Consider the following 22,500-nt stretch of genomic DNA (forward strand, 5'->3'; position numbering starts at 1 on the left):
CCATTCTTGTCAACAGAGTTGTAGCTATTCTATTTCAGGAGAGCATGTATACTTTGTTTACAAGGTAGATAGCTTTATAGCCATGTATATGGATTTCCAATACCTGTTGTCATGTAAAGCCTCTTCGGAAGGACTGCTCACTGAGTAAAGTACATTTGAATCCTGAGTCCCCCAAACTAGTGAAACAGCTTTAGATAAATGCTGCAAGTGAAATAAATGGGGCAGAAGAGGAGATTTTCATGAAATTAATTAAATATATATATGTATGGAAACGTCAAAATTCATTGTAAGGTCAAAGAGCTCCTCTTTTGATCTAATGGCAAGACAAGTGAAGAGGTAGGGAAAAAAAATGTACAAAAAGTGGAAAAGAAATGGATGGTGATTTGGAATCCAGACAGACATCAAAGATATTATAGCTTAACTCTGAACTGAATGTGCAAAACTGAATGGATGCTTTATCAGAGCATTTGAGATAGAGATAGACCTTTACACGACCATGTAACTTGTGCACTACATCTTCTCCAGAAAATTTGAAAAGGCAGTTCTATCTCCCTAAGGTGACCACCCTAATTAATTGCCATTTGGAGTGATCCCTATTTTACTGTTGGGGAAAATTCAGTAGAAGATCTGGTCAGTGCTGAAGGTGGCGGGGAAAACATGTGGTAGATACTTAGCAACCCAGCTCTTCCCCCATTATCAGTATCTTCCCCCATTACCAGTTGCACAGGCTGTATAGGGAAATATAAAGTAATATTTTGCCCAGTAAAATGTAATTAATATCCGAAAAACTGTCCTCTTTTCCCTTTATGCAAGAGAGGTCTCTCGTGATTTGTGTTTCATCTGGAGAAAAGAAGGAATTACACTGGCTAGAAGACGATTTGGCAAGCAGAGGAGTTGGAAGAAAATCATTTCCCCATATAGCACAATTCACAAAGAAAGAAAAAAATAAAAAATAAAAAAGAATATGCCCTCTCCCCCTTTGCCTCCACCATGGGTAAAGACTCAGTTTTAGAAGGAGGGAGCCCAAGTTGCTGAAAGGGGAATAGAGATAAAGAACAAATAGAAAGCAGCTTGCACTGAGCTAGTCSTTTAAGACTAGTAGGGTTTCACTGATGGCATACTAGTGGGAGGAAGGAACCTGACCATGCTGATACAGAATTTTTGCAGAGAAATTCTGAATGAATGATCTATTTCCAAGTTGCTTCTGCCATGCACAGGGGATATCTAATTCAGAGCCAGTAAAGAGTTTATATACTGACTTCTCTGTCATATAACGCATCTTATATCACTCTTTATTTACACTTATATCACAATTTCTCACACTTATATCACATGATATTTATATATTTTATATATAAAGAGTGTATTTCTGGACCTTATAAGAACACATGTAAAGAGTGTAAATACCTAAGTATGTAAAATTCTAAGAAAAAATATTAGGGCGGGAAACCAGCTTGATATGGTGTTAAAAAGTGAGAGCTTGTATGCTTTATTTGATCTGCTTCCTTTCTTCCTATTGATGAACAGAAGAGGGAAAGTAATCAAAATAGAGGTGAAAGAATAAACTGGAGAAAATAGAATAAGTGAAAAGAAGAACAAAAGGAGGAATAAAAACAGAGTAAGAATGAAATAGAACAGAGAGTTTTTGGTAAGTGTTATGCTTTAGAAAGAGGATTGAGAGAATTAAAGGCAAAAAAAAAAAAAAAAAAAAGGAAATTCTAATATCCTAGAACATAAAAAAGGGGAATATACTAAAAAATATATAATTACATGGTAATTTTGGATTTGACATATTGGATCATGCCATTAGTCCATCAGTTGCACATTCCGTGGTAGTGGAATAAGAGATTAAAAAAAAGATGAGCAAAATAATAATAATGTGTTTACTTAAAACAAAAGAGAAAATGCTACTCCTGGCCCTTCAGCAATCAGTCTGAATCCTGAAGTATGAGATTTTATTAGTGTTTTATTAGTATTAACTTGCATGGAAATGTTGCTAATAATCATAAAATTTTATGTCTTTTTTTTAATTGATCTTGCCTTCCAACTTGTCTGTATGAGCATTGGGGAATCCYTCAGATTGACCTTTGATCTTCAGATCAAGGTCCCTTGATCTTCAGAAAATGGTAGGGCAAAAAGATTAAGCAACTTTTTAATGGATAACAGAGAAAGGTTTTTTGTGTCCATTTCCTTACTTCCTTATCTATTTCTATTCCAAAAGTTCCAATATTCTTCTGTCAGTATCATCATCAGCTTAAATTCCTCTTCGAAATTAATATCTTTGTGCAATCTGTGTCTTTTTTTTAACTTTGCAATAAACATAGGCCGGTATTTTGAAGTTTTCCTTCTAACCAATCATCCACAGACCACTAAAGATGCTAAAGTCCTGGTTAATGCCTCTTCCCAAAGCAATGAATCTGATAGTTCCTACTGAAGAAGGGAGAGTGGAGAGAAAACTTTGCACCACTTTTCTCTAGTTAAAAGGGAAAGCAATTGGTTTGAGAGTTACTTTTCATAACGGTTTTWAAAAAAGTGTATATATATAAAAGWCTATATATATAGAGAGAGAGTGTGTGTGTGTGTATATATATATATACACATATACRTATATATGAATCTGGATTTGTTATTGAACACAGGAGGTTATAAAAATATCCAGACTGGGTAGAAGGTTATGTGAGCTACTCAAAATGGTGTTGCTGGAATATGAAAAATTATGTTGCCAAGAGAGCAATTACCGTCTCACAGACTAAGAMTTCATGAAAAGTGTAATTGGGGAGGAGCATGGCAAACTATTGCCAGTCTCTTTTCTCCATAAGTACTAACTAGAAGGCTTTTCCCACATTTTGTTTGCACTGCCTTCCTCCGCTGTTGCCCAGGAAATAATTGCTCTCTGGGAGTGCACACATTTTTGTTTTCTTGCTTTGTTTTTTAGCRGTGACATGTTGCATTATTGCCTAATCTGTTTTACCACACTCCATCTATATCACAGAAACTGGCGCAGCTGCCTTCCTACAAGAGTCTTTCTAGTGAGACCATGAAAGATAGCACCAACACCTTTAGAATGTGGCTACATTACCAGGCGAGTGTAAGCATCATAAATCCAAGAAGGCGTAAACAGAGTTTCTCAGATCTCCAAAAAAAAAAGAGTGCCACTAAAATGAAAAAGTGGAGTCAAGAGCCATCTCTAGCTATGCCTGGCTAGTTGCAGTATTTAGGACTAGAGGAGCAGACTATGTGACATATAACACAGGTTTTCTGTCTTTGAGAAGGTACCTATTACCTGCACTCTCACTTTCTCGGCAGCAGAGGAAAACCTTCACGTCACATACAGTGTTTTGTAACATAAAGAAGATAGAGGCAAGTTAATAAAGTGAGGAAATTAAAGTAAACATAATATAATATTTTGGGAAACTATTCTGGCTTCATAACTTCTGTTGTTCTTGGGTTATGAATGGAAAGGGGAAAAAAAGCAGTTATTAATAGTAAAAAGCATATTTTTACCAGAAAATATATAATTTCTTTTCTACATTAAAGTTGGAGACTCTCCAAACAAATATTTTGTGAACTAGCCTAGAAATTGTTTAGTTGTTCTTTTTTTTTTCAGTCTCAAAACAGAAATATCTTTTAATGCTTGTGGTTTTGGGCATCTTTCAAAGCATAAAATTATTTTTTGCTAATATCAAAATGACAGCCTCCAAGGGTTAATTTAAAAGATTGAACTGCAGCAAGTAATATGCAAGCTTCCCATKCCGTGCTGTCAGAGGCCTCCATGCCATCTTATAACACCCTTGCTGTTTCTGCCCTGACCCTCTTTTGCGCAGGAGCTGACAATCCTGCTAAATCATGTGGCAGGTTAGTGATGTGGGAAAATGTCAGCATATGATTACAATAAATCTCCAAACTCTGTTTCACTTTAAGTGACCCATTCAGGATTCAAATTTAGAAGCACAGTGCAGGAAAGATGGAAGAGATGTGGGAATTAAACATTCCTGGGTTAGCCTGAGACACGAAACAACGATGTACTCAGGGGCTGCACATTCCTTTTGGGTTTTCCATTGGTGAAGAAGAGCACAGAGGAGAGACACTTTGCTTTAGAGCAGGCATTTCAAGGAGGTGCAATGGAAAAAGCCAAGTTAAATCTACTGAAGTCTAAGTGGTCTTAGCCAAATATCTGTAGTAACTCCATTTTCAGTGGGAGGGGAGGAGGTGTGATGGGGAGGAAGGCAGCTACGTACTTTTCTGATAATAGTGAGGGTTACCATCCCCAGCCCTTCCTCAAACAACATTCTAACTTGGAAGTCTTTTGCTTATTCTATAATGCTTTTATCTTAATTTCCACTGACTACCTGATGTATATGAGCAAAATTAAACGTTAAATTAAAATTTCTTTTGAATTTTACTGAATTTCCTTCTCTGTTAAAAGATGCTTTTCTTAGAAAACCTTTTCTTCACATCAATTTATTGGTTACAGTTACTAAATACTTAGCTAACAGCAAGAACTGCCCATGTTTCTGTGAACACCATGAGCACTCCACTGGCTTGTTTTCACATATGCATTAATTTCAGCCAAATCCTCTTAAAGGCTGCTCACCCTAGGAGGCATTTGTACTAACACATAACAGCAAGGAAAGTAGCCTCAGTGGGACTGAGATGTAGATGAGGTGACCTACCCAGTGTTGGATGTGGAGACGCACCTTCTTCCCTGCAAGGAAGCATCGGTGCAATAAGTATGGATGGCCCTGGAGGTCGTAGCTTAAAGGCAGTGAACACAAGGGTGACTCTTACCATCTCCTCAGAGGAGGTGAATGCATTTCTTGGTAAGATGCAGGTGAAAGAAGCCTTTAGCTAGGTCACCCGTACTACACTCTATTTGTGTTTGTGCTCCTTTAGCCCTTGGAGACTAAAAGGCCTCACACTCGCTGGGCTACCTTCCTTCCCAACGTATGTGTATTGCAAATATTTTTCTAATTCAGTTGCAAGTCTGCTCAGGAAGTGAATAGTGTGTTTTGTTTTTAAATCTAGAAGCTACATACTATAAAAAATAAAATAAAATACAGCACCACGGGGAGCCCAGCTGCCACATAGAAAGTTGATCTCTCTAAAACCCTCTGGCCTGGAAGAAAAAAAATCAGTTTAGACATTTTTATGGGATTTCTCTGGGTAAAGCCCACCTTCAAATCCTACTTAACTTAGTATGTTTACATGTGTCAAATTTTCATTACCTAATAAACAAAAACATGTGTACAAATCCTAAGAAACAAAAGTCAGATGGATGGTGGACTATAGGGAACTGTGAACATTCAATTCCCTGCTGATATCTTTCCAGAAAGTCACATCCAGCTGCAGATTTTGGCAACTTCAGCTATTTCACCACCGTTAAATAGTTCTTTGTGTTTTGCAAAATTGTGTTTTCTTCCACAACAACCAAATCTGCATTTTTTTCAAAAACTGGGTAGCTCCAAAAGACTGATACCATTCCTAAATATTACTGTATTTTACTGTAAATTATTACTTTTCTGTTATAAAGTAAAAGACACTTGCATGTGTTGATCTTTCCACATATCAAATTATTCAATGTAGAATAGGTCATACACTTTTTGAGACTGTGTAAATATGAGATAATTCACATCAGCTGCAGAGGATGAAGAACATACAGATGCACAAGTGGTGTACAGAAATAATGCAGATAGGCCCTGGCTTACAAAGAATAAGAAGCACAGACCTTCCAGCCGGACCTGCTGAACCAGAGGAGCACAGGGATGGAGTGATACACATGGACATGGAGAGAAAGAGAGAGGGAAACAGGGAGAAAAAGAGAAAGGGCTCTGTGAAAAGGTCTCATGTAGAAAAACCTTACCTCATCCTCCAGCTAAGGAAACCAGGTTTGTATTAGCATGCCACCAAAAAGCAAAGGAGCGACATGGCTAAAGTAGAATTATTCCTCAGACATCAGTGTCTCCTGTTCATGTTAATAGCTGACAATGACTTGTCCATCAGATGTGAAAGTAGGAGATCTTACTTTTAAAATGTCTTATAGCAAAGGTCAATGTGGTAAGGCTTTTTTTTTTTTTTTTTTTTTTTTTTTTAAGGGAATTTTGGCACCTCAATGTATTTTTGAGAAGTTGATACAAACAGTGGGGTATAGTAACAGCACTAAAATGATTCCTTGAATTGGAACATCTGCCTTGTATTTAGTAGTAAATTAGCTGCTGCCTTGGTATATTCTTTCTCTGCTGCAAAATGCATAAATTCAGGTAAGAAAAACTCTTTGTAAAATAGTTAATCCATTTATAAGAACAAATTACTRGGAGTTCCTATTACCTCCATGCTATGAAATGGAGACTAGAAACTTGGCTCACATAATTGGCCTGAGTCAGGGAAACTTTGTGCTCATTACCACTTTTAACCAGGTTTTGACCTCTTGGAAATCTCCAGTTATAGCTGAGAGAGAAGCAGAGTAAAGATTCAGAATCTAATTTTTCCATAATTTCTCTCTGCATTGAGCATTGTGGATCTTTGAGAGCACCTGCTTGCAACAAGACAGCACAAACACTGTTCCTATAAAACAGCAGCCATGGATTCACAACAGGCTTACAGAAGCAGAGTAAGACTTTCTTTGCAGCACTTCTTCCCCTTGTCTAAAATCACTGATGCACTGCCAAAATTATCGCAGTACCCAGTGTACAAGATCTTCATTGCACAGACTCTGATGAGGCTCAACAGTCAGAGATTTGGCTAAAAAAGGAAACATCTTCCAGAACTCTTTAATCATGTCATCGAAGCTGTGGATAAAGGAGAGCTGGCTGAGGTGTCTTAACTGGACTATCAAAATATTTTCATCAAAATCTTTCTCAAAAAGATATTAACACACCTAAGTAGTAATTGGTCAAAAATTATAACTCTGTCACAGATTAGAAAACTGAAATACGGAAAACAGAGCAGAAATAATGTATCAAATTACAGCATGGAACAAAGTTCCTCAACTTATCTCAGRTTCCCTGACTGGCAGAGTGGTGATAACTGTTTTATCAGTAATGTATATATGTATATAAAGGTGAATACTAGCATAATCAAAGAACAGGCATCAATTTTTTACTTTCTCAGATAAATGGCTCTCTTTCAGATAAACATGCATACATTTTTTATTCATGTTTACATGTAGGAAGACATACCCCACTTACTAGCCTCTGCCTGCAGGAATAACTAAGCCATTTCATTTGCATGTAGAGATTTAATTTAGGTTTTGTAAACAAAACTGTAAATTGGAAAGACTGAAAAACACACTGTTATTTCTACTGAATGCCCTCAGGWCCCTAAGAAAGAAGGATGATTTCCACAAGTGTTGCCAACAAAGAATCCTGTTTTCCTGGAACAAAACCATTTTATGGTACTTAATCAAAACCCTAAGTTTTAGCTGCTGGTTGTTTTCACATAAGGAAAAGGACCTTACAGTTCCCATAGTCATTATAGGGTTTGATCCTGTACTCAACTGAATCCTTCTGTGTTCTGCTGGTGGTGAAGGTGCACAGTACCAGGAAGGGTCAAAGCTCTATCTCCTTCCAGGTGGTAATGAGATTTAATTTGAGACATTTTTACATCCATATCTTTTTCCAGCAAGAAAATCTAGCAGCCAGTCTGGAGGAAACTATAGGACAGTTGTAAGTGTTTCAATAGCTTTGAGATAGAGTCTTTCACAAAATCACCTCTCCACCTCCCCCTCATCACTGCCTTAAACACACCAGCAGCAATCAATTGGCCCCCAACTGGCAGGCATACTATTTTTTCTATTTAATAGCCTCCATGGTGGTCTCTTTCACTAATCCCCCAGGCCATACAACAGAGCTGGAGCTGAAGYAGCTTCTGCAGCCAGCTGTTGGGAGATACATAAAATGCAGCAGTTGCTTGTTGGCAACGAGGCATTCCTTTACATATTTTTCTTATAACCCTCTTCACACTTATTACATACTATGGTTTTTCGTATTTAATCTTCTAAGTTTGGAATGAGTTTTAAAAGATGGATCAGGACATAGAATATCATATTTAAATATGATCTTTCTCTACTACTAAGGCTGCAAGAATGTTTAACAACTGTTTAAAAACTTATACCTTAGATTCTCCCTGTTTAGGATGTGCATTCCATGTTATTCAGTTGAAGTACTATCTAAGCTGTCCAGAAAAAAAAAAACCAAAAAAACAAAAAAAAAAATAAAACCAAGATTTCATCACTACAGAGGAAGAAATAGGGCTTTTGAAGACAGAGGGAAGTGTTCCTTACTGTGATTTCATTCATTTTTTAGTTCTTCTGCTGAGAACTTCTGATTGTTGTTGCTAAATGCCATATGTGCACAGTATGTATAGCACTGTTCTTCTAGCACTATTTTCCTTGAATGTGTATTTATGGGCATTTGTTCCCAAGCTATTTTTAAATAGGAGGACAGTTTATAACTTCTGTTATAATAGCCTAATAGTTGGTGTGTGCTACCCAGCCTCCACTGAGACACAGAGGACGTATCTTGARGTTGAAAATCTACTTTTCTATCTCACGCTTTAGGGAAAGAAAGTGAGAAGAGAGAAAACACAAATATGCTTTGGCTCTGGAAGAACCTGGTACAAATCAAAATGAAAAATACAGACAAAAAATACTACGCGCAAATGAGTCAATCTGAGCCAATATACCAAATAAAAATTAAAGTCCGTGAGTGAACTTTGCTGTAGTGCTAAACAAGCTATCTCAGTAAATGGAAGCAGTAATCCTAGCAAAGTCCACATGGACTAATTTCCATTGCTGTCACTGCATTTTCATGTTTCCACTACTCCTCATACCTGAATCCATTCATTCAGTGTTAGAGAAGGCATATCCCAAGGCAGCAGTTTACATGTTACTGTATATGAGGGCAGATGGATGACATTGTAGGCCAAGAAATTACTTTAGTGCTGTTAACTGATACAGTTGGTCTCTTACCACTTTTCGTAGGCATTTGGTGTGATGGATTTGGTGTGAGAAATGTGTAACATGTCAAGCTTCCACATTTTCCTGTGAAGATTTACTGCAGGAGTCACTTCCTCAGCAGCTAGGAGGGTGTGTATAAAGCAGTTCAGCTCATGAATCTTCTATGTACTTTGTATTTTTGAAAGTAAAGTAAAATGGAAGGAATCAGGGATAACATGAGAACTTGTAATAGGAGATGACTTCACTAGATAATACTATTAGAAATGGAGGGATGGATRCAGAGAAAAGCTGAATTCTGACCATTCAATATCCATATAATTTCCCTTTCATCTCAGTTAACCAATTAGTAACTGCAGAATCTCCAGTTTGTGTCCTCTACTGTCCATGTGCCTTTGACTTCTTTGTCACTCTACCTTGTTTTAGCTCTTTGTCCCAAACTTGAGATTCTTTTCTTCTTGGGAATTATTTCTGGTACTCAGCTACTGTTTTCATTTTTCAGGAGGATAGGAAGGGGGCCTTCAAAACCAACAAAACCAAGAAAACATTGCGATCCTCAGAGGAAGAATTATTTTTATGTCCAGGAACTGCAAATCTCATCAGGACACCAACCTTTCCCCCATGCATTCAAAAAATGAGTTTCCTGTGGAGAGGGAAGTTTCTTTTAAGTGCTCTGAGCTATTAAGGTYTGGATGGACACTGTATTTGGACACTGCATAAAACTCTGATTCCTGGGGATATTCACCAGGCCAGCTTCCCATGGAATAACTTTGGTGTTACCTTCACATTAGCACCAGTAGATTGAATGAAAGGTGAATGACACACCAGGCCCAAGCAGAATACTGTTCCTTCATCCTGAGGTCTAAAAACATAGGGTTACATTCTCAGCTAGTTAAATCAGCATAGCTGGTTTGGTAATAATTGTTTTTTTATAGCATTTTATACATGTAGTGGGGCTTGGCCCATTTTTCCAGCTTTATGCCCCTAATCACTTGTATGAAGAGTGTCAGAATTCAGTCCTAATAACAAAAAATATCTTTTGAAAATAGATTCCTATAAGATGAGGTAAAATGTTTGATGCTGGCAAACGCTTACAAAAGGATTTAAGTTAGCTAAGCTGATTGGAAGGAAAACCAGTTAAAATCCTGATAGTAGCATCAATACATAAAACACAGCACTCCTAAAATAAAATTAAAATAGGTCAGAATTTTTCAAATTAATACTTTCATTCACTCTGTCCGCTGGAATAGATTTTGTGGAATCACTCATCATTTTAATGCCCTTAATTCATCTCATTTAAGAACTGAATATTATATAAATTATTATCAAAGTTTTCTTGTACTGCTTATCTTATTTTTAACGACTTAAGAACTATTACCRAATATATATACCACACACATTAAAATGTGCAGCGACCACAGAACATTTAGATTAATACTAATGAGATAATCCACCTGCCTATTTCACTGCACAACAGCTGCACAGGTATAAAAGGGTTCAATTAAACTTTATTCAGTGCATAGATAATTGATCCAATGTGGAGAATGATGTCACTGGTAGGTTAGAAAATATATTTTACCTTTTAAAATAAAATTGCTCCATTAGAAAAACTGGAAATATAAACCTGACACATAAATCATTCTGGAAACTTTGTTTTATAGAGCAACAAAAAGAAGGAAAATGAAATAAAATCACAGCAGATACAACACGCAGATGCCTATTATTTCATTTCCTCTCCAAAAGGGGCAATAGAAACTTAAATGAGACATTGCTGTTGCACTCCTTCCATATGGGAAGTTCAATTAGTCTTTGATATTTCACTGTATTAGTTTTTATCTTTCCTGACAACTTATCTTTTCTTAAAAGTTTTGTCTCTCTGATCTCCACAGCAATGAAATGCCATCATATTACTATTTTAATTACTCATTTTAGTTGGCATCAAATTTATGTAAGGTGTTTTTTAAACAAATATGAATTTTTAAACCAATCATATTTAAAAATCTGCCCTGCCTATCATCTGCCTGGGACTCTATTGTGGTTGCTGGAGGAGCTCTGGGTGCACCAGAAAGAGGTGATCGGGCCTCAGAGCCAGGGTATTGAGATGACAGCACAGGTTCTTGCTTAGTTGTTATCTCTTCATGCTTTTTGCAGTGGACTGTAAATGTATTACTGACACTGCCAGTGGCAGTCACTCATCCATTCCATCCACTTCATGTCATGATGATGCAAGCATTAATAGAGCGAATGAACAAAAGTTAATAATCTATTAGCCAGGCATTTATAAAACTTCCATTCCTGTGGTACAAAAATTTGTCTGGAAATAAAAACTTTAATCTGAAACTATGAAAGTGATTTCCTTTGGTGAGAATTTCTCCAGAGAGTAACTGAGGTAAAAGGGACTGTAACCTGTATATTCTATCAATGGTAGATTTTTCTGGTGGAAAGAGAACTTTAAACAATTTCTCAATCAGCAGCACTTAGCAGCAATGTGCTCCCCCATGTGATGCAATTGTCTTCTCCCTGGTTTGCTCAGGACTCTGTCTCCTTGAGCCACAGTCTGACTGCTGACATGGAGATGCCACTATAGGAAACACATAATATACTCAGGATTTGCTTTTCAGATAGGCCAGATGTCTGCAGCCTCCACCATTTTCAGAGGTCTGATATTCTGCAGTGCTATGGGAGCATCCCAAAGTGATGGGAACTATGGACTCTACTTAACTCACCCAATATCATGACAAAYATAGAGTAAACAATATTCTGTTGATTTTAATTAGATCTCACTGCAATTATTTGTACTATCTATGATTTTGGATTGTTGTTTCATAAAACTTGCTGTAATTAGAGTTACTCTAGGTATACTTCAGASAGACAGATATAAACACACACCCATAGAACAGTTCATTATTTTGGACTGTGCAGGCTTATGACTATTGACACTGTCAATTTTTATCTCATTACTCATCACTGCTTACTTCGAGTGCTAATAGTATATTTCCACAGAGTTTGTGTGTGCTGCAATGTAAATTCTGACATTGCTAGTGTCAGTCACTAATCTACCTCATTCAGTTCACGTCAAGATGATACATCACAATGCTCAACAACTGTCATTCCTGCTTTAAATAGATCTACATTTTTCTCAACTTTACAATTAAATATACATGCATACATATATACATATACATACATATATATATAAAATTTGGTTCACATCAAGTTCTGCTTTTACAATACGAACACAAAAGTCAGCCTAAGTGTTTTCCAAGGCAATTATTAGTTTCATATGTTTTTGTAAAACATTTTACAAAACTAACAGCAATACACACACACACACACACACACACACACACACAAAAGCATTTATAGTCATTTAAATTTGTTTATAGATCCACATATTTTTTCCAAAAAGTATAGCAATGTATTTTCTGATAGTTCTGTGATAGTTCTACACAGTTACTAGTACTAGTCTATAGCATTTGTAAGCTGATGTTCAAAAATGTCCAGTTTAAGACTACTTAAAAAGATCAAAAATTAGTTATTGTCACTATGATGTTGAGTACATATTTAAAGAAAAACTAAGCTTGTTATTGCTTAATCTGCTCCCTTTTTCTGCAGCTACTCTTGCGTCAATATTACAGTTCATATTGTTCTCTATAGAAGACCAACTTATGTTTATACATTCTTCTGCTTCTCAAATTTTATTATATTTTTGTTGCAGTTCTCCTGTCAATCTGCTTTTTCTTTTACCTAGGTTTTCATTCCATTTGACTCTTCTCTGTTTTAATCCACATTTGCTCCACTTTCTCACTCTGGCCTGGTCAACAGTAGTAAATGTTGCTGTCTGGGGTGTATGAAATTATGTTAGCTGAGGTTGGATATATAGGAAAAGTCAGTCAGGGTGTGACCAGCAGTTCTGGGCTGCTGCGGTAACTGAGATCTTAAGCAGAACTCCTTGGGCTTATTAAACTAACCTATTTGAAAGACTTCAAGCAATAACTACACAGTGGAAGATGGTATTTGTGTCTTTGAAATGTAACATTTTTGYATTAATTTAGTTGTGAACATGGCTCCTGTCTAAATTTCACAGGAATCAAAAAGAARTAAGAACTGGCCTGTCACATTAGAGTCAGTCTGTCCTGCCTGCTTGGTCCTGGATGAAGTTAAGGATCAGATTCTTGGCTGATGTCAGGCTCTCTTCCAGCTCCTGATGCCTGCCTGTGTTTGATTACCTTGCTTAGGCAACATCCTTATGACCTCTCCCACAAAACAGACTTGTCAGGATCATTCACAGGCTTTGAAACCACACTTCAACTGCTACATCCCACTTGCATCCCAGGTCTGTATCAGAACCTGTCCACCTCATATTCTGGTTTTCATGGGAAACAAACTTCCAATGCTAGCCCCAAGCGAAAACCGAAATGTACCAGGAGCCCAGATACACCATGGTCCAACCCAGAAGCTAAGTGTAGACATAGACAGACACTTCAGGGAGAGGAAAAAGGCAAACTTCAGGCCCTGTTAAGAAATCTCATTAAAAAGGCCAAATCCCTAGAGCAGAATAGAGAGAATAGGTAAGGAACTGAATCTAAAGGAATTATGTAACATGGAGGTTATAGCATCGAAACACAGATAAAAATCTCAACTTTAGATTGCACTTGTTTATTTTCTGCCATATTCATTTCTGGTGAACCTTAGTTCCCAAAATATCTGCATAAAAACATTCCTCAGGAAAGCAAGTTATCATTTCTTACCCTTTGCAATGCAAAAAGCAAGCTGTTCTAAAGAGAGAAGCCTGGAAAAAATGTATTCCAATATTTTTTGACCTGTTTAAATATGACAAAATACCTGGATTTTTTCTTCTCTGTTTAATTCTTTCCATTGGCGTTAAGCAGCATCTTAGTCCTCAGCAAGACTAGAATCTTTAATATTTTAAAGAAATACGATTTAGTAATAGAGAAACTAGAAATAATGGACAATTTAGGGCTGCAGTTGCACAACATAACTACTATCCCTCATTTTTACAGAAAAAGAAGTTGCATTGATCTGGACACAAACAGACTTATGCACGTGAAAATCTGTGGTGCACATGAAATGGATCTGATTGAATCCATTCCAATTATTTCATTGATTATGTGCATTTTTTCTCCAATGTATGAACTTACACATGTATGAGAACTTCAAAGAAATATATTCAGTGTCAAGCAGGATTTTCAAAATAATCTAACCTTTGAAAATCCCACTAGGAACATATCTACATTTTTAAATGCCTAACTATCCTTTACAATATAGTTCTAGTCATGTCTTTTCTATAAGAATGAGCAACATGATATTTGAACCTTCCTTCAAATTTGAGTGGCTATCTGATATTACAGATTTAATGAAATAACTATGAGGTAAATAGTAGGACTAGATATGTTTTCCTATAGATTTATAGAAGAATATCCTAAAACAAGCATGCATGTTATCAATAAGCATAAAAAGTTAATGTGCTGATTTTTCTTTATGTTCACTTTGCATGGTAAAAATACCTCAATATAGGAAAAGCAGTAATTTAGTCCATTGATCTAGGCAATAAATGTTTATTTACATTGGAGTAAACAATATCACAGATGGGAGTTGTAGGGACAGCAGCAGTTCTGTTCTAGTTAGCATAATTAACTTTGTTTCTATCAATGAAATTATTTAAATGAGTGAAAATAGTCTGGTTTTATATTGTATAACTTTGAACAGGATTTAGCTCATAAAGCTAATTCAACTTTATAAATACATACACACACAAAATAATAATCTGAAAATCAAGAAGTTAAATTTCCCATGGCAAACGTAACTCAGCTAAATTGCAAAGATGCAGAATATATGAATGATTAAAACATAACAGTAATAAGAAATACTACCTATGTACACAGAGGTCAACTTTTAATTCTCATGGGAACTATAACTTTGAGTATTCTGACCTATGTATTTAATTTTTCAGATATAATGTTGATTTTCATGTTGGACATAATTTAGCTTTCAGAATCAAACCTGCTACCCCCACACTATTGTTCTCCTCAGAATAAAGCATGCTTCTGAGGTAACAGTGTTCCATATGACAAATCCTGCAYAGCTCTGATTAATTAATTTAGTGCACAGGCATTACATACACACCTCTTGATACTTAGAAATCTGGTCTTCTTTGAGTAGGCACTGATCATCACTACTTGCTCCTCTCCTGAGCAAACAAACCTAATGACAGCTTTACAGATTCGGGAAAGGTTTCAAATGCAAATATGGTAAATTGCACAGCTAAGACATACATATATCCTTTATTTAGGGTGACAAAAACTTAAACATATCTTTCAGTGCTGTCTCATACAAACACGGTACATCACTAGCCTGGACACCAAGTTATTTAAAGCTATTATTTAGTACCATAATAAGTAGCAATTTAAATACAAGGTAAAATCATTACATTGTCTTGTTTACTACTGATGTTAATGTCAAGCTGACGTGTAATGCTCCAAAAAAGGCAGCCTATGATTTGTTATCATTAAACTGTCAGTTCTGTCATGTGTTAGGCACAGATTCATACTACACTTCTTTCAGCATATCACTTTATTTTCTATCAGTCAAAAACCAAAGTGTTTTAATTGTGTCTCTGCTATTTTTCTATTAACTGTTTCATGCATTTTTTCCCTGGCCTTTTAATTGCAGTTTAATAGTGGTCATTAACACATTAAGGGGTGTTAGAAGAACATTTGAAGTCCTCTTGACTTCTACCAAAGTTGACACTTCAATGCTAGAGTAATTTCAGCTATTCATTTATTTAATAGTGACCTATGCAAATGTGGAACCATGTCATTTTACAAATTGACTGTAATAATTAACTAGAAAGGCAGAGTAAAATGAAACAGGTTATAATTAGAATAAAACTGCTACAGTATTACGTCAGCTAGAATAAAATAATCTCAAATGATTAAATTGGTTTCAATTATTAAGAATCAGTTTAATGTACCCACTGTTCTGATTTTTTACATTTCTCTTTTTTGTGTGCATTAGATGTCACCTCATACAATTTATGCATTTTATTCATCTTGGTAAAACAGGCATTACAAAAGTTTAATTAAGTAGTAAAAGACTTCATATTATTCTGCTGAATTCTAAATTAGCTGCAGAAAGAGATGATAGTGCATAGTACATACCATTCATACACATTTCAATTAGATGCATCTATTGTTAACTAATATTTCTCTACTCCAGTGTATAGATAGAGGTACTGATATAGAGGAATATGTAGGAATATGTACAGATGTAATGGTRCTAGCTTACACAGTATGTTTTTAACTCGCATGAGCACTATAAATTTGAACTATATTGTTTAGATWTTTATCTTCAAGGTATTCATGGCATTTTTTATAGTATATGCTTAAAATATGGAATTTGAAATTACATTTGCCTAAAATGTAGGCATTTTGTTTATTCAGYTTTTCATTTTACAGAACCTACATACACAGACAGATACACAGATAGATRGATATTTTTACATATACATGACTGTTGACACACAGGCATCTACATAAGGTAGACATTTTTGATAATGTACAATATATAACAAGTAAGAATTTCAAGGCGAAAATAAGTAATTCTTTTGTTTCTAATTTTGGATAAAGTCATATGTTGGCAAATCTGTTCTCTTTGGGTCTGCTTTTTATCTGCCTGCCATTTGTAAACTCAGCTTTGAACAGATTGCAGAGTGTCAACATACAGATGGATGGTTATGACACCAATTGTTTTTGAGGTGTTGTTTTAAGTTGCATCAAATGTATTCTTTCTATCTGTTAGTATTAATAAAAATAGGACCTGTTTTATTTGAACAAAACTTGCAGGTTTGCTTGCCGGGAGGTCAAAGATGTTTAAGAACAATACCTTCTTTTATACGTCAGCTTATTGGATCTGTTTGTTATGTGATGCCTATAGAAAAGACAAATACCTTTAACAATTTTCCAAACAAGAGTAACTGATGTGTATGACAAAAACAACAGGTTATACTCATAACAGAAACCCAATCCTGCCTCACTCTTGGCCTAATCTGCAGAGGCATCTGTGTAGATCCTTAATAAAAACCCTATTTGGCTGTGAGACCAAAATATGTGATGGAAAATTTTGGAAGTATAGATGAAACTGTAGGATCATCAGCTAAAGTTACTGTTTTCCAGCATATTTCTCARTGTTACTTACATGTACTGCACTCTAGCAAGGGTAGTTAAGTGAGTGCTTGTGTGCAGTATATATTTTTAACAAGAATTCTCTCTTCAGTAGGAGTCATCATGTTAAACCTAGTAGTGACTGCAGGAGCATTTTTTCATGTCTCCATCAGTAGACATGAAGTGACRAATTTTTCAAAAAACATCTTATTGTGCAAAAAGAAAAAAAAAAAAAAAGTGATCATGAGATGCTAACACCAGTAGGACAGCTTGTGGAAGAAGTGGAAGAAGAAAACTTTATCGGTAGGCTTTGTGTGGCTTTCTGTCTAGCTAACAAGCTTGAAAGAACAAAACAATATTAGCTATATGAGTCTTCCACAGATTAGGAAAATTGAATGTTCTTTTTGTGATGTCAAGATCATTGGAAATATTCAAGCTCTACACAGTCTGCTGTGTGGAGCCTACTTCTCCCTTGCCTCCCAGAAGGAAGTCCTGGGAACCTTCTAAGAAAAGCCACCAAAAATTTTCCAGTCTTCCAGGAGGCAAGGTACCAGCACATGTAAAGGAGATTTTCTAACTTGTGAGAAGCTTTCTGTCTTTTTTGTGACACCCTTACTTCTCTTAGAGGTTTTTTAAATTTGCTAGGATCACTTCTATATATTCCAAAAGAATGTAGATTATTTCTTATTGTATTGCAATTAATGTTGTGCTGTTGTAATAATGCAATTATTATTAATTACATTTTCCAAATGTAATTAAATTTCTTTACACAGAACAAAGACAATCACTAGATTGCAATTAACAGTTTTTCTTCTAAAAGAAAGCAATTAATATTGCAGATTATGGTAACTCAGTACAAATAAGCCATTCTTGTTTGCCTTATAACTGTTAAATATGGGTAATTTACACAAATAGTTACTTTATCCTAGAGAAACTGCTTTGAKGGTGTTTGTGATGTATTTACTGGATATATGTTTTTTTGAGCATTTTCTATTTCAGTGAACATCAAATAGCCCAAAAATGCATGTTGCATGTGTGCAAACTTTGTAGCAATATAATGTAATAAGTCAGACTCTTAAATAAAATAGTGTAAAAATAATTTGACATTGCTTGATTAAAAGAGTGGAACAGGACTTGACTTTAGTGTCACTAATATGCAACAGGGATGCCCAGTGGCTATAACAGGTGGCTGACAGGTAAAGTGACTGAGTGACATTGTTATTGAGCCTTAACAATTCATTAGATTTCTTCCAGTCTCCAATCTACAAAATGTCTACAATGCATACCTCATCCAAAAGGAAGGATGAAACAGGTCTTGTGACAATCYATCAGTGAGGACTCATCTCACTTAACTTTAGTCACCTAAAAATTTGGTGTGTGGTCTAAACTTGTCAAGGCTTCCCCTATAGAAYTGCAGATTCATTTATGTTGGAAGGGAGGTCCTCTCCTCCTGCTAAGTGTCAATGGAGAAAGAAATGCAGCTACTCTTTGAGCCATAGCTTAGCTTTTAGGCAGCTGAGTCTTTATAAGTTAACGATGGGACTTAGTTAAGATAATCTAAGCTTTTCTGAATGACTTAATTTTAGTTCATTTGTACTTTCTGCAGCATTCAGTCATAGCACTGAAGAGAAGAGCCTACCTACCCCATCAGCTACCCTGAAACTTACTCCTTGATTTATCACTTCCATGGCAGAAGGAAGAGGCATATAAAATTAATCACACATGTTGGCTCAGCAAAAGCATCTCACAGCATCTATAACATCTTGGCTGAAAAAGACCTGCCTGTGCTGAAGGGAAAGAAATCAAAACAAAGCTCTCTGAGACCAGTTCCTTCCTCTTCTTTCTCTAATTAGTTTAAGGGAGAAAAGTGAGACAAAAATGTAGGCTATGAAATCCTCCAGCCAGAAGAAGAAAAGTAACAAAATAAGGATCCTGTTGAACAGTACTACTTCTTCAGCTCACACAGGATAGATGTTAATCTTCAGCCCACTGATAAAGACACTTCACATGTACTCAGAATTTTCACCCAGAAGGAACACTAGTGCATCATCACTTAGGACATCTGCTTCTCCCTCAAAATGTTCCTGTTTTGCCCTCCAGAAAAAATGACCTTCTTTTTCTGATGAACTAACTGCATAGTTAAACAGAACCGAACTCTATTCACAAAACACTCATGAACTTTTTTTATTTAACTCTGTAAGAAAGATGAGTTTTGGAGAAAACTCACTCAACAGGAAATAAGAATGAGAACCATTTAGAAATACAATTCATCCTGCAATAACTAAAAAGTCTCTTCCTAACTGACTCAGRAAATAACCAACCCTTCCTTACATTACCAAGCATTTTACACATTTCATTTTTTTTAACAAGCTGCCCTCATTGATCCAACAGAATGTAACCAACTGTCTAAGAGCCATTTTCTTCAAAAATCCTATCATACCTATCTTTAAGAGTTACAGAATCTCCCTTATAAGAGACATCTAGTAGTAGAGTCTTCCAAGTTCAATGGCTCTTCTCCAGTACTCACTAGAGTAAGTGGTGGAAACTCTACATAAATAGCGCTAGGCTATGAGGCAGAACCTCTGTAGACTGAGAGAACACATTCAAAGATCATGAGACAGGGCTATCTCTCCTTTCCTCAATTTTGTTTGATCTCATAGTGTGTCAATAGGCATGCACCTGTTAAGAGCAATTTGCTATTGAATGAAAAAGATGCCTTATAAATTGGACAGAGGTGGGTGAGATTCTTTTATGTGCAATGGTGGCAAGCTTAAAATTATAATACAGTTGGGCATTGCAGAAGGCCATAATATTTATAAGAATGGAAGAATTCAGCTTTCTTCTGGGGAATTTTTTTTTTTTTTTATCTCATAAAAAGATTTCTGTTGATGTGAAGCAATTCTTCCTAAGAGATATCAGTACAATCTGTGACAAGTACTACTATAGATTACTCTGGTATAAATGTAGTTGATGACCAGAAAAAAAAAAAAAAATTGTTTATCACTATGCTATTGACTGTGCCTACTAGATTTTTCCTCCTTTTGTAACTCCCATTTCTCAATTTTGTACGGGACTGGCACTAAGCTTTGTCACAGACAGCCTGTCTATTTCAGTGAGATTAACATAATGAGAATGTGTGAAAAATGAAATGAGAAGGTTCTGTGTGTAGATTGTTGTAACTCTGAAAAATAAACTAAGTGCAGAATGTGACTAAGCAGAAACAATAGTCCCATAATTTGCTTCCTTTTTGCTAAATGTATTTTGGACTTTGCTGTTAATAGCAGTGCAAGACTGAAACAAAATGGAAACATGTGTCCAAATGACTAAATYCTGGCTGTTATGTCAAAATAGAGGTGTATATTTGGATATTAGTATATTTTCCTAGCAGTAAATATACAGCAAAACCTAGGGTCACAGTGATGATAAAAAATGGAAAGTTCAAAATGCTAATTTGCCTCCAAACTTTTCCAGCATTTTTGTCAGAGGCTAAAGCACAGCTACAGACTGGAACATCCATAGGCTCAGGAGTGTCTGATACTCAGTATTATACCAGAGCTCTGTATATGATCTTCCTCTGTATTTCTATCTTCTAGTCTCCTTGATTCTTTTTCTGATTTGCACATAGTATTAGTCTGCCATTTAACTTTAATTTTTTAAGCTAACTAGAAAAAAGGGGCTGAACAAATATTGGAAACATTTTCTTTGAGTATCCGTTTGATTTAAACAGCCAGGTAACATTTGACCATGTTTGTGACCCTTTCATGTTTGCTTTTCATGAATTTTCAAGTGTTTGATCTCTGTTAGGGAATGGATTAGCAAAAAGCAAATTTGTAATTCAAATGCTGGAAACTCCAACAGCATCAATTTAAAATTGTATATTCAGATATGATATTTGAAATTTGAAATTCACATTGATTTGATTAATGAAGTGAGTTACAGCCAGCTCAGGTGTCTCTGAATACCTGTTAATTCAACTGCAGAGAAAAATGAATAGGTTGTTTTCAACTCTGTTTGTACCTATATTCAAGCTCAATTTTTAAGACTATTTGTGTTCCTGTTGCAATTTAATGYGGACTCCAGGTTGTTCTAACTTCTATCAGTTGTGAAAACTGCCACCAACACTTCTACTAYGATAGGGTGGAGGGCAGATCAAACAGGATATCTGAAAAACGGAAATCACATCAGTGAAGAATGGGAAGTCTGACTAACTATTTGCAGTTTCCAGGTGCTGTGTACCAGCAATGTATTTATTGATTTTAAAAATTCTTTATTAATGAAGAAATGCACAGTTTCACAGATATTCAGTTCATGGACAATTCTGGAACATATAACATGCAATATTTAAAAAATAAATTATTAATCGCAAAGTATTCATTGATATAACAGATAGATGAGACTGACCATATCTTTCATCTTTACTGTCATGTAGGATGAGTACCAGTTCTATATTGTCACTGCAGAGAATATGAAAGATGCACCAAAAATATCTTCCCAGGAAGATAGACATTACTATCCTATTTATTATGATCTAAATGCATCACAGTTTAAGCAGTAAAACATGTGATACAAATGCTCTGTAAAATGTTTATGAAGTCAAAAATCTCCTAGGTTTTCTTTCCTTTTTTTTTTTTTTTTTTTTTTAATTGGCTTTTAATATGTCTCTTGCCACGCATTCTGCCCCTAGGGCAGTCAGTAGTCTACTCTCCATGGGGGGAAATGGTCTTTCTTTCTTGCTATGCAGAATAACTTCACATTAAAACTTCAAAGCTGTTAAAAATGCATTAAGAGAAGTTTTGATTTCTTCTTCTTTTTCTTTTCTTTTCTTTTTTTTTTTTTTTTCCAGCAGTGGAAAAAACCGTGTATCCCTACATTATTCTCTCAGATTCACTTTCTGTCCCATCTTTCTCTCTCTTCCCTCTCTTGCCCATGGTGGTGTTTGCTGAAGGACCTACATACTCAGGAACATATTATGTAGAGACAATGGAGGTTCACAGAAGGAGCTGACCTTCATAAAAGGGCTGTTTTCTGTCCTGTATGCCTTCTTTATTTTTCAAATGAATTACTTTTGACCCGTCAAAAATTGTTCTTGATATTTTGGTAAAAGGAGAAACAGCGATCTCCTGGCATGGTTCATTGATACCACTCTGAGATCAATGGGTCAGGGCTGCTGCATGAGGAGAGGAGACATAAGGGAAGGAGGAATGGTAGGCATGCGGGACAGCTTGCTCTGGCACTTTGTTTCAAAGGGTTAGAGGGTGTCCCAGTTTGCTACATGATGAGATATCCTAAATCTATCACAATATCTGTCCTGGCCCCAGGAAACTGCTCAGTCACTAGAAGCTGTTATTGGAACAACACTTCTAGTAA

This window comes from Nothoprocta perdicaria, unplaced genomic scaffold (genome assembly GCF_003342845.1).
Source record: "Nothoprocta perdicaria isolate Ctin4 unplaced genomic scaffold, notPer1 scaffold_125, whole genome shotgun sequence".
In the NCBI taxonomy this organism is placed as follows: domain Eukaryota; kingdom Metazoa; phylum Chordata; class Aves; order Tinamiformes; family Tinamidae; genus Nothoprocta; species Nothoprocta perdicaria.